Source organism: Poromitra crassiceps (assembly GCF_964638095.1).
Source record: "Poromitra crassiceps genome assembly, chromosome: 2".
Classification (NCBI taxonomy): Eukaryota; Metazoa; Chordata; class Actinopteri; order Beryciformes; family Melamphaidae; genus Poromitra; species Poromitra crassiceps.
Window position 1 is genome coordinate 33,881,938 of NC_139624.1, and position 13,829 is coordinate 33,895,766.

A 13,829-nucleotide genomic window follows, 5' to 3' on the forward strand; every position below is an offset into this window, starting at 1 on the left:
GTTCGTGTGTGTGTGTGTTTGTGTGCGCGTTCATTTGTGTGTGTGTCTGTGCGTGTGCGTGTGCGTGTGTACTATGGAAATGATAAGTGCCGGGAGACGTAAAAAACGACATTGTCGCCATCGTCGTCACGCAGTCACTGCATCACAGAGCCAGCGCTCCTCCACTGCTGCTGACTCTGCCATGGTTGGTAACCAGCCACTACCAGCACCCCCTCCCCACTGTACCCACTACCCATATGCCCCCCCTCTCTCTATCTCTCCCCCCCCTCTCTCTATCTCTCTCCCCCTCTCTCTCCTGTCGCTGCTCTCCTGTCACCACATCGAGACGCTGGTGGGCCTGTTTGCCTCCGTTGACCTTGGCAGCAGAAAGCTCTGGAAGAAGAGACAGAGGGAATAAATACCTGTAGGGAGGAGACACGCAATAGTCACAGAGGATAGGTCAGAGCGCTGCGTTCCCCCTATAGTCACAGAGGAGGTCAGAGCCTATAGTCACAGAGGAGGTCAGAGGTCACAGATAGGGCACAGCTTGTTTGGAAGGCCAGGGGCTTGTTGTTTGTCTTTTGCAGTGAGGCACTGAGTAGTGTATGAGAGGGGCTGAAGGAGCTTTCTAGCCTGAAGCGCTGACAGAGAAATGGGAGAAATGGCTGCATGATGTGGATGCTTACAGCAATTAACAGCAGTTGTTTAATGTTAGCCTCTGCTTCTCTCTCTTGCCCTCTTGTCATCTCTCTCTCTCTCTGTCTCTCTCTCTCTCTCTCTCTCTCTCTCTGTCTCTCTCTCTCTCTCTCTCTCTCTCTCTCTCTCTGTCTCTCTCTCTCTCTCTCTCTCTCTCTCTGTCTCTCTCTCTACCCTGCTTGTTTAGTGTTTACCCTGCCTCAGAGCTCAGTTGACACTAATGAAAATGCTCACTCTTCTGGCCTGTGTTGGTCTCTCTTAATGATGATATCATCCAGCTGAAAATATGCTCCAGTGGAGCCGGGGAGATAATGCACTACTCAAATCAGAGCTGTGAGTTCAAGTGGTCTTAGGAGGCCGAGTTGGGGGGGGGGGGGGGGCTACAGTAGATCTGTTCCTACATAAATCTGTCATGGCCGCCCTGGGTGCCTCTCTCACAACATCAAAGTTCTTGCTCTCCCCATAACCTTGCGCTGTGGCTGCCTCTCCTCATGCATGCTGTCTGCTAGTTTCATTTTGGTGTTGCATCTCAATTCTGTTAAAAAATCTGAGATTTTTAGTGTGATTCTCTTGTATGTGACTCGTCATACTCTGGTTGGCGGTGTGGCGTAAAAGAAACACTGAAGAAAAGTCACCCCCCCCCCCCCCCTTCTCATATGAAGTGTCTGAGCTGAGCCCATGTGGCATGGCGAGCTGGTGGCAGATGGACTGGCTTTCTGCATCTGCTGTGTGCAGACTGGGGGCTTTGTACTCCTCTCTCCTGGGGGAGACCGGGCTTTCTTCTCTGCCAGTAGATTCCTGTCTGTTGGAGCGACTAAGAAAAACATCTGTGGCATGCAGAGAGAGAGAGAGAGAGAGAGAGAGAGAGAGAGAGAGAGAGAGAGAGAGAGAGAGAGAGAGAGAGAGAGAGAGAGAGAGAGAGAGAGAGAGAGAGAGAGAGAGAGAGAGAGAGAGAGAGAGAGAGAGAGAGGAAGAAAAGATATTTGACAAAAGGATTGGCAAACACCATTAGTCCTAAATGTTCCATCTCATTGCGTGGTGTGTGTTGTTTATAGTGTGGATCCTCACTCAGCTCAGGCCAGCTTGCCTCCCTCGGCTCCTCTGGCAGCGGGCAGAGAGAGCAACACTTGTGTGGTTCCGGTTAGCGATGGTAATTCAGTGGCATTGACTTGTTCAAAACATCTGACGCTTGATGAACATCTGTAACGACACGTTTAGCCTTTTGTCAAGTGGTAGACGGGGAGAAGCTGGGACATTTTTGTTGGCTTGTGTGTTTTGCTTTTAAATGTCTGCCCTTCCTCTGGAGACTGCTCCCTGTGTTGGGAGCTATTTCTGAGGTTGACCAGGCGCATTGTTGCAGGCTTTGCCTAATAAGGCAAAGTAAGAGGCGTATCTATCAAACAGTGGTGGGAGCAGATTGAGCAGAAGAGTCGTTGGACAGCGGGACTCGTCTCGCTGTTTTCCCCCCCAGAAAGAAGTGAGGGAGCGCTGGCTGGCTGGCTGGCTGCGTGGAGGTCTCCCTGGTCCTGAACCTTTTGTGCTCTCTCCCTCCCTGCTCAGATTGCTCTACAAAACACCTCTTCTGAGCCCCCCCCCCCCCCCCACACACACACACTTAGCCCCCAGCCCACCCCACCCAGCCCTCCCTTGCCAACTCTCAGCACCCCTCTCTGCCCCCTCCTCTCTGACGAGCAGCCCCCCCTCCTACCCCAGCGATCAAGGCCACTGCTTTTTGTGTACTATTGGTCCTCAGGCGTCAAAACAATCCAGCAGGGCTGCCTGGCTTGTTTTAATTAGGCAGCAGTGAAAGCAGGCGTCTGTGGGACGTGAGCGGGCAGAGGTGCTCTAGGTGCTCTCCCCTCTCGCACGAGTGTCAATATAGGGCTGTAAATACTTCTCTGCTGATGTGTTTGACAGTAAGCCTCAGCTAGTTTCTCTCTTCTGCCCCCCCCCCTCCTCCTCCTCCTACTGATGCTGTGTTTTCTACCGCTGCTGTTTTACCCCCTCTCTTCATTGTGGATGCACAGTAATGCTCGCAGGCTTCTGAGAATACTTCTTCAAATGCTTCTTCTTACCGGGCGAGGAGAGTGGATTTCTCTCTCGTTGTTTCAAAGGTAGGTCAATTTTACCCCCCTCTCTCGTCTCTCTCCTCTGTTTGTGTTTAGAACAGTGACTTTGTTTGGAAGTGCACTTGTAGTGCTGTAGCTGTAGCGCTGCTCAGTGGGGAGATGGTGTGAGCGTGCTGCGCGGTAATGCATGGTTGTGATGTGACTAATTGTTTTTAAGAGCCCTATATACACTCTCTCTGCCAGAGCACAGTGCGGAGCGAGGCTACCGAGCGCCGCGCCTCAGCTCTTCACTAATCCCATTCAGACACTTTACAGCCGCACGCACGCACACACACACACACACACACACAGACATGCGCACACGCACACGCACACGCACACGCACACACACACACACACACACACACACACACACACACACACACACACACACACACACACACACACACACACACACACACACTTTGACATGGACACAATCAGAGCTGAAGAGAAAAGCACTGAGCCGCTGGAGAAGAAAGCCAGGCACACATACCTTTGTGGCGGACGAGGCTCGTAGCGCTCCGTTCCCCCTCTCCACGACTCCGCTACGTAGAGAAAAGTAGAGAGGCAGTCCGGCGCGGTGTGTCTGTGTCTGTGCATGGGAGTGTGTGTGTGTGTGTGTGTGTGTGTGTGTGTGTGTGTGTGTGTGTGTGTGTGTGTGTGTGTGTGCGCGGAGAGAGAGAGGGAGAGAGTGCTCCTCAGAGAAGCAGCTGTGCGACTGGAGCGAGTGCATGCAGGGCGAGCTGCCCGTGCAGCCGAGGGGAGAGCCCGGCTAGCATCCTGCGAGTCCCACCGCTGCTCGTGTGAATGTCCCCTCACACACACACACACACACACACACACACATAGGTACCCTCCCACACACGCGCGCACACACACACACACACACACACACACACACACACACACACACACTCAGTGACTCTCACATTCTCACATACACACACGCAAACGCACCTCTCTCACCTTATACTTACTTACATGCAAAAAGTCACTGATATAAACGAATAGAATCAGATTTGAAGGTCACTCCTTAAATCAAAGGATGAGAGAGAGAATAATTGCCGTGTCTCTTCAACGACAATAAAAAGCCCAATGAAATGATAAGCAGTGTTTTCCGGTAATTGTGATATATTTCATCAGCGGCGAGCGAAAGAAATGATGGTCTAATTATTTCCAAGCGTGTCAGGAGAGAGAGAAGCCGCCGTGTCTCTGCCATAAATTTCCATTTTGTGCACTTTTTTCTCCTCATCCTCCCCCCACCCACCGCCACCCCCCCCCCCCCCCCCCTTCTCACACACACATACACACACACACACACACACACACACATATGCACTGACACACACACTGCTCTCTCTCCCACTCTTCTCTCTCCCCCAGCTCAAGCCTCTCGTATCGGGGCCCGCGTGTCCGTCCCGCAGAGGGGGCCCTCGGTCGGGGCCGGTAATTGCCCCGGTGACAACTGGAAAATGATAGAATAATTGTCAGGAGAGGAGAGGCGTCTGGGCTTGCTTTCTTTTTTTTAATGGGGCGAGGGCTGATTTAAGTATGCATGAATGGCACGGCGCTGGCGGTGGCGCTGGCGGTGGCGGCGGCGCTGGCGGGGTGGTGGCGCGAGCGGGAGAGGAGGGAGAGAGAGAGAGAGAGAGAGAGCACAGGGAGCACGGGGGGAGGAGGTGGGGTGGGAGCGTGCTTGTTTATGATGCCATCCCCCATAAACAGGGCTGGAGTGATGACACAGATACTGTTGGCTCCTCTTCTCCGCGTCGTGACACCAGTCGACTCGCACACCGGCGGCTAACTCCCTGCTCTCTGGTCAAGCTCTCTGACACTCCTCACCTGCAGGTAAAAAACAACAACAACAAAAGAGCCAGGCAGACTCTGTGCATCTCTCTCTCTCTCTCTCTCCATCCATCCTTTCATCCATCCTGTCATCCATAGCTGACTCCAGGCTCTTGGGCTGTTTCATGGTTGTGTTTTATTGCTGGGATGTGTCCCCTTGCGTTCCCCCCGCTGGCCGTCCCACAGTACTGTCTCGCCGTGCTGCCCTGCTCTGTGGGCCCTGTTCAGCTGCTGCTTAATTAGTGCTGATGAATGGCTCAGTGTGTAGGTGTGTGTCTGTGTGTGCACGCGCCGGTGCGTGTGTATCGGTGTACCTGTGTGTGTGTGTGTGTGTGTGTGTGTGCATGTGTGTGTGTGTGTGTGTGTGTGTGTGTGTGTGTGCACGCGCACGCATGACTGTGTGTGTGTGTGTGTGTGTGTGTGTGGGTGTGGGTGGGTGGACTGGCAGACTGTTTTTTTGTGTTTTTTTGCTCCTGCATTAGTTTGAGCGGTGTTGTATACTGTACCATGCTGTGTTGGGATGTTGTGTTGCTACTGGCTCGCTGAGCTAACGGAGGCTCTTCATCGATCGTTAAAGTGACGAGGACATGAGACTCACCACTCTGCTCGACGTGGTGATTAAACAGAATAAAGCGAGACCTTTTATAAGCTAATAACCATCAAATATTAATCTATGTGCTTTACGAGGGCAGAGCTTTTATTTGAAGTTGGACTTATTTGGATTGTCTCTCCCTCTTCTCGCCGTGAAAGGGGTCCCAAACTTGAAGGAGCACATAGTTTGAAGAGGAGAGAGGTCACAAGACTGATAAGCACTGAAGCACTCGTTATCTTTATCAAAGGCCAGTGGGATCATTTGTTGACTGAAATATTGATGAGGCTGAGCCAGGCCTGCTATTGGCCTATTGTGGGCATATTATTAACATTTCATAGGGCTTTGTGCAGGAATGCGAAAGGGACTCCTCTTCATAATTTAATACCCTAATGCATAATGAGCTATGTGATTAGTTCACATGGAGAATTGGCCCAACTCCATTTTGCGAGCAGATAATTTACATTGTTCTCCAGAGTCTGGCATATAATAGCTTCTTTAGTGCAATAAAATTAAATGCTACACATTTTATATTTCAGCTTACAAATCCCCCTGGCGATATTCTGTTTTGAGCCTTTTCCTCCTTTCTCCCTTTTCCCCTTTCCGAGTCGATGTATCACTCTGTTTAAAAAAAGGAAAGGAAAAAAATGAACAAATTTAAAATTGTTTAACTAAAACACGTTTACCTACATGTTTTATTTAGAATGCACCCCGGCCAATTAACATTGTTCATTAGCAGAGCCGCGTTATTTGTTTTGAAAGTTTAACCAATCACTTTGTTATGCTAATTGTGATGTAATTTAATTTGAGTTCCCGTAATGATGATGCCGCTATTATCCACATAAATGATGCAGTTAAGCAGCACGGCCTCATTTGCATGTGCTTGAAGGGAGAGAGAGGCTGAGAGGAGCCCACTCCCGTATCACTCCCCTTTAATTTATTTTCCACCTGTGTTCACTCCTGCCCTATGGCTGCTCCTGGCCTGTCACTCGCTGCCTATAGTGATCATCAGCACTTTTATCTGTTTTATTATTTTAATGACAAACACGCCTTGCTTTGCCTGCTAACTGATTCCTACAACTCTAGTGTACGACTCTCAAAATTAAATAATTGTAATATGAGACTATTAAAAAATGCAAATGATGATTCCTCAATCAATGTATCAAACATCAAGTGAAGTCTCTGAGAAACGATTGATTTGTATGCCCCCCCCCCCCCTCCGCCACAACACACACACACACACACACACACACACACACACACACACACACACACACACACACACACCTACATACACACAAACTCACACACACAATTCCCCTAATTCTCATTTTCATTGGTTCTGTTTGGGGTTTTGGTTGGGGGGGGGCGGTGGGGATAGACCCTTGAATTTAACATTTCCATATCAAAGTGGTGCTTTGTTGGCGAGGGCTTCATTTTTAATCTATTGATTCCGTCATCATCTCTGGTTTGGACATTATTCAGATATGGAGTGATTAGCCTGGTGCATTTTTTAAATGGAGAGGTGCAGTCAGTCAGTCAGCCAGTCAGTCAGGCAGTGTACACTATCGCCTAGTCGCTGTATATATTTGTAAAATCAATTTCCTAATCCTAAGAAGGGCAGAAGCGATCTTCTTTTTTTTTAAGCAGTTTTAAAAATCCCCAGCCGGGCCAGGGAGAGACTGTGACTAAGCCGGTGTTAAAGACGGCCCATTATCTATTTTGTCGAGGGTTATTTTTCGTCTGGAAAGATTATTTTTTCTCCTGACCAATCCCCCCCGTTATGCTCCTAATTGGTTACATAAATCTTGTCTGGTATGAATGAGGAATGTTGCGGTGTTGTCAACTGCAATCTTCACCCTTATTTACCAATTCATTAAGATCTATCGATGCAGGACTGCTGAGAGGGAATGACAACATCAATCAGAGCTGGGGACATAATGACCCTAATCAAGCAGAAAGAACTGGAAACGTCACAATGAGCTATGTCTCTGTAGCCGTGCTGGCCGGGCTGCGTGTGCCTGGCCGCTGACGAGAGGAGAGGAGAGGAGAGGAGAGGAGAGGAGAGGCAGGCTATCCACCGCTCACAGCAGCCATCATTAACTCCTCTGTTTTTACTATTCTCCTCTCCACAAGAACACTGGAGCAGTCTTACCAATTTGGTTAAGTCCATCTTCTATGTTTTTGTTTTGTTTTTGTCCATATATATATATATATATATATATATATATATATATATATATATATATATATATATATAAATCGTTACTCCATTTCAAAGCAGATCAGTCCCGATCACTTCAGTTCAGGTACAGAGTAAAATGTCTTTTCTGAGTGGAATAATTCCATAGAAGAGCTCTATAAATACAGTCTGGTTGGAAGTGCCCTGCATTCACTGACGCGCCTCCTCTACTGTGGGTAAAGATGATTGGACGAGACAATGGGGCCTCCTCTCTTTATAGGTCAATTAGCCCCTGATTAGGTGGGCCGAGTTAATTAATGGAATTGGCAAATATGCAAATGAGAGGCGACGGACGAGCTTTCGTCACTGTCTCGCTCTGCCACGGCGGGGGGGGGGGGACGTCTCCTGCTTCAGCAGAATGAGGTGCCTGATGGGTAACATGTAAATGATATGGGACGAGTCTAAACGCAGTCGAAAAACTCCACTCCTCTCCTCCTCTCTCCTCTCTCTGTGGAGGGCTGTGCCTGCCGTGCCAAATATGTGCTAGATGCGTGCATTTCCTGCAGCAGCGACCGGTTGGAAATAATTGTTAAGCAAAAGCAATCGGAGAGGTTTTTTTCTTTAATCTTTTTTTTTTTTTTTTTTTTTTACTGAATCGACTCCTTTACTGTGGATTTTAATATATGGTATTTTGACGTAGGCCTACCATGTGATTTGATATGTTAGTATTTGGATTGTGGGAATGTGTGCAATACATGTTTTGCCATTGTCACATTTGGGAGCTGGTTGTATTCATATAAAATGAATTTGTATTAACATAGTGTCATGCAGACTATTCATGGGCTCCTAATGCATTAGATTCTAAGGAGACATTGTGCAGACTGTACAATTGAACATGCACTTACACTCTCTCCTCTGCCTTTCTTTCTGTCATTTTTTCTCCACAAACACTGGCTCTCTCTCTCTCGCTCACACACACACACACACACACACACACACACACACACACACACACACACACGCACACACACTCACTCCATTCACAGACACTCGCACACTGTGGCAATAGTCTGTCTTTTATCTCATTCTGGCTCATCTCCTTATTGTAAATAGAAGAGAATTAAGTTCTGAACATTCTTGACTGAATGTCTCCCCTATCACAGAACTACAATTTATTGTCAGCTCAAATGAAGGATTGAAATACGACGGAGGTTTTCTCAATGGAGGGCTCATTGGACAGGAGATAACCACATTTGATTCTGTTGCTTTGAATAATGTTAATCCCGAGAAAAAAAAAAGCAAAGGCTATTATTCATATTCATCTCTTTTCATTTTTGCCCCCCACTCCTGATTTAGTAAATATGATTTCTCCAGCCCCCTCTTTCCAAAGCAATCTCTATTCACCCGGTGAAGCACTTTTGAAATTCCTCTATCTGAGAGCAGAAACCATTACCATACACAGGTTTATAAGAAGTAGTCATTAATGCTCTTTTATGGTGGCCCTTCAGTGCCAAAAAGGAAGCTTTTAATTCTGAGGCACGGCAGCCTGGCTTGCCTTGCTTAATCCGGGGGACTGGGTTTTGTCGAACGTAGCTTTCCAACTGCTCGTTTTCCCCCCGTCTCCAAACTACAAACTCACGGCTGCTCGTTTCCCCCCGTCTCCCAACTCCAAACTCACTGCTGGAGGGCAGGCTGTGAGGAACGACTCCCTTCCACAACAATCTCAAGTAGAAACAAACATCACAATCCAGGATTCATCAAAGACACAAATTGATGCATGATTAAATTATGATATTTTTTTTTACTTTTTTTACTTTTTTACTTTTTCTTGCTCTTGATCATTTGGTTAGATTAGTTTTATCATTTAAAAATGTAGTGGTTTAAGCACCATTTTCAAGTACTCAGCACATATCTGGCATTTTGATTTATTAAGCAATCTGAAGTATTGAATATCTCAGCCCTTGCCCTTGCTCAGTTACTTCTTTATTGTGTATGCATAGTAACTTATGGCAATGATGAATTAATTTCACTCAAGCACAGAATCTGTGATTATTTTAAATGGTAGCCATATCTCGACTTGATCAGAGAGCTGTGAGGAGTCAGCAGACTGTGAAATGTATTTTTTTTTCTTTCTTTTTTTCTCCTGATCTCACAAACTAAAAGAATTCCAGCCAGCCACCTGCCAGCTGTGTGAACTGATAATGAACAGATTTCTGGGATCACTAATTTAGTGATCACATATGTTTTGTTTTTGTATAGCTTTATTCCTCCTAATAAGAATGTTATCTTTTTCTTTTTTTACTCGGATCAGTGTTCTAGATAGAGACACAGTGAAGAACATCCTCACACTGAAAATGGATAGCCCAGAGACTCTGAATGACCCAGTGTCAAGCCCGTTATGTGTTACAACGTAATGTGTGTGTGCGTGCGCGTGCGTGCGTGCATGCATGCATGCATGTGTGTGTGCGTGCGTGTGCATGCATGCATGCGCGTGCGTGTGTGTGCGCGCTTGTGCATGTGCATGCATGCAAGCACACACGTGTGTGTGTGAGTGTGTGTGTGTGTGTGTGTGTGTGTGCGTGCGTGCGTGCGTGTGTGTGTGTGTGTGTGTAAAATTCCCCCTAGCAGACAGTGTTAGTGCGCGGCAGACAGCTGTGTATTGCATAGATGGATAGCCAGTGTCATAGTGTGTGTTTACTGCACATGATGGAGCGCGAGACAGGCCAGGTAATGAGGCTACATTAAGAGCTTTTAGAGCCCCCAAACAAAGATGGAGGGCTGCTTCTTTCCCCTTTAATGATAGCTGTGTGTGTGTGTGTGTGTGTGTGTGTGTGTGTGTGTGTGTGTGTGTGTGTGTGTGTGTGTGTGCGTGCGCGCGCGCGCGCGCGTGCGTGCGCGTTGCTTTCGATCGAGAGAGAGAGAGTGAGACAATGAAACACTCCCTGCACCTTTGCTGTGACACTTCTCGCAAGAACGACAACAAATTCGGCCCAATCTGGGGGTCCGAAGCCGTGGTCAGGCCCCTCTGCCGGGTGGATCCCACAGCTGATGGAGGAGACAGCTTTGCACAGTGCCAGATTCCAGAGTCAACATTTGCTCAAGCCGAAAGAGGCATAGCAAAGCACGGGGTACGGGTTACAGATGGGATGAGACAAAAGCTGGCATTTTGTGTGAGGCTTCGCAAATAAAGTGTCTGTCCCTGTCTCTCTCTCTGCTTTATCAGGAAACGCCTCTCCTTCACCAAGCCCCCCCCAGCTTAATAGAAATGTGGGAGCCATCTGCAGTCTTTGACTACAGTCAATTTAGACAGCGTCAGGTTATCTGCGTCTCTCACTATCTCTCCACCACCCCACAACCTAAACACTTCATATCACTATCATCTTCCTTCCCAAAGCCATATACACCTACAGCATTAGCAGCAATAACAGCCTTCCCCTCTGTGTTTCTGATAATAAGTGCTCTAGGTTCTCCCCTCATTGGAAGATTATGGCTTGAGGAAATAGCATCAAATAGCGGGTGTGTTGAAATGCAGGACACCGCCAATTGATGGGATGTCAAACGCGCGCGCGGGCGAGCCGGCGGTCTTCTATTCGCTCATGCGGCGTTAAAAGCCTCCTGGACCACCGCGGACTGCAGCCAGGGCCACAGTCCATACTGCAGCTGGGGGGGGGGGGGGGTGGCATGGCCGCTTCTCTCTAGGACACGGGGTCAGAGCTGGTACTCCTCAGGGAGAGGGTACAGGGCGTAGGAGACCTGTGGTAGATGCACACACACACACAAATGTAGGGATATGTATGCACACACAGAGTCACACCCTAAGGTGCCATCTATTGTCACTGTCTTGTCACTGTGTGTGTGTGTGTGTGTGTGTGTGTGTGTGTGTGTGTGTGTGTGTGCGCACACGCGTGTGTGTCTCTATCTGTGACAGTCCCGTCACCCCCACAGTCAGATCTGTGGCTCGGTGGCTCGCTCATCACTGCAGCTTGGCTGCCTGTGTTTCTAATTGACATTCTAATTGGCAGATTTGAATGCCGCCTTTAGATGGCTAATTAATTTATCTCACCGCTGTCATTAAGGTTAAAGCACCATCTGATCTCTGCGAATATACTTTGCATATATCTGCATTATCATTATTTTGCAGTTAGACATATTGCACAGATTTTATTTTGTGAGGAGGGAGAGAAGATTATAGCAGTGAGATGAAGCTGGGTATTGGGCTTGTATTGTATGTGTGTGAAGTGCAAATTATGCTTATTTATTTATTATCTTCCATTTTAGTCAAGCTTTGTGAGGTGAAATAAGTCCAGATTTTTTTTTCTACAATATTATGTTTTGATATACCAGTAATCACATTCAAGTACATTATCAGTGAATTTCATCAGTTTGTTAATATCAAAGTAGCCATTTTCTTTGGACTTTGCTAGTAGCTTGCGTTGCATTCAGATGTTATTAAAAATCCTTATTTCTTCATCTGATATATCTTCAAGTTTTGGGAACATCCGTCGCCGCTCCAAGAAAGAAAGGAGATGCAGGCTCCATTAGAATGTTCATAAAAGCCTGTAAAGGCAATCAGACAGTCTTTCTCTGAATATTTTAAACATTGGCCATGTAAAATTTATGCCTAATTTGAATACTTATTAGCCGGCTGATCTGGGCTGCAGCCTTGAGTTCCTTATGCTCAGATTCATCACCGGATTGGATGTCACATTGTGCCAGTCTTTGCCTCCCTCCCCCTCTACCTCTCTCTCTCTTCTCTCTCTCTCTCTCTCTCTCTCTCTCTCCTTCACCCCCTCCTTCCTCTCTCTATCTCTCTCCCTGTCTGTCTCTCTCTCTGTCTGTCTCCCTCCCTCCATCAGTATAGTGAGCGGTGCAGTGTTAAACAGGGGCCTGTTTGTTGTCCCGGCCTCTTCCTTATTGACTTGTGTCCCGGGCAGCTGTCGCCCTGCTCTGTGTAACAGCTCAGCCCTGTTTGTTCTCCCTGCCGTCATCCTGTTTATCCTGGCTGTGGACATCCTTTAAGGCCTGTCCTGTATCTGCCCCTCGTCAAACACACACACGCACGCACACATAGACACACACACGCACGTGGACACACACAAACACACACACAGTGACACACATGTACACACTGCCATTAAAACTGTATTTACTGGTCAAAGAATACACACAGTACACAAGCACAGACACATGAGCACAAATACACACACTCACACACACATCATCCCTTCCTCTTTTGTTGCGTGTATGTGGGGTTGCTTTTGATTATCAGGCGTTATCTTGCTCTGTCCAAAAGCGGTGGTACCACCGCCTGACCTACAGTCAGAGGGTGGTACGATACAGGATGCTCACATTCAAAAAGCCTGCTGCTGACAATTGTAGTTTTGTAAAAAAAAAAAAATGGGTGTATTTAAGTGTGAGAGTGGGACGGTGATTTCGCTGCCAGTCAAGGAAAGGAGCAAAACTACTATTGAAATAGGAATTAGAATTAGCATATGACGTTACCCTTTGTAGTAGGGTAGTTGCAGTATTTGATTGAAAAGAGTTTTGAAATATTAATTGACGTAATTTCATCAATTAATTAGTTAATTAATAGTTTTTAAGAGAGTTATGGGCCAAATAGAGACATTTTGGAGTGCACTTTGGGCTGGCGTTTGTTGGCTCTTTTTATTTATTGTGTGGATGTGGACTGATGTTGGTGGGGCTCGGCGCTGCCCCGGTGAAGGTACAGAGCATTTATGCAGGGAAAATGATAAAACATTTATTACTGGAGAGAGAGGAGGTAATATGCATAATTTATGCTGTTTTTAGCACAATCATTAGTGATATTCCTGATAGATTTTTTTCTCTCCCTTTCTCTCTCTCTCTCTCTCTCTGTCTCTCTCTCTCTCTGCCCAGCTTTTCATATCTAATAGATGCCGGCGAAATTAATTCAATATCTTACATTTATTTGCGGCTGTTAAAAAATTGCGTCTTGGTTCGTAGGTCTCCCACCACATAGATTGCTCACAGCTCACAGTCCGGTTTAATTGTGTCCCGTTGAGAACAGCGCTGAATGTTTTAAATGTCACCAAAATAAATGAATATATGAGGTTTGATTAAAGAAGAAGAGGGGGGGAAGAGGAATAAAGCCAATAAATGACATATGAGCATCCGTCCTCTATGGAAGCCTTGAAGGCACATTTTATTTAGCCACAGCAAAGAGGACAAACCCATTAGTGTTCATCACCGGCCTGCACCATGTGATTTGGTGCTCCCTCCTCCCCCCTCCCCTTTACTCCTCCTCCTCCCCGCCACCAAATTTTAATTTTGCATGATTAGCTTTGCGTCATTAGGCGACTTCATTCAGACGCGACGCACGCTCAAATCCTGACGGCTGCAAGACGGCAAACATTTTAGTAGGAGTGTCTCTCTTTCTCTCTGGCTGTGT

General features: G+C 47.1%; 1 protein-coding gene across 1 annotated transcript in view; it reads left to right on the forward strand.

The window, feature by feature from the left end:
• foxp2 (forkhead box P2) overlaps positions 1-13,829 on the forward strand; it is a 161,009-nt gene that overhangs the window by 43,265 nt on the left and 103,915 nt on the right. The window lies entirely within an intron of this gene.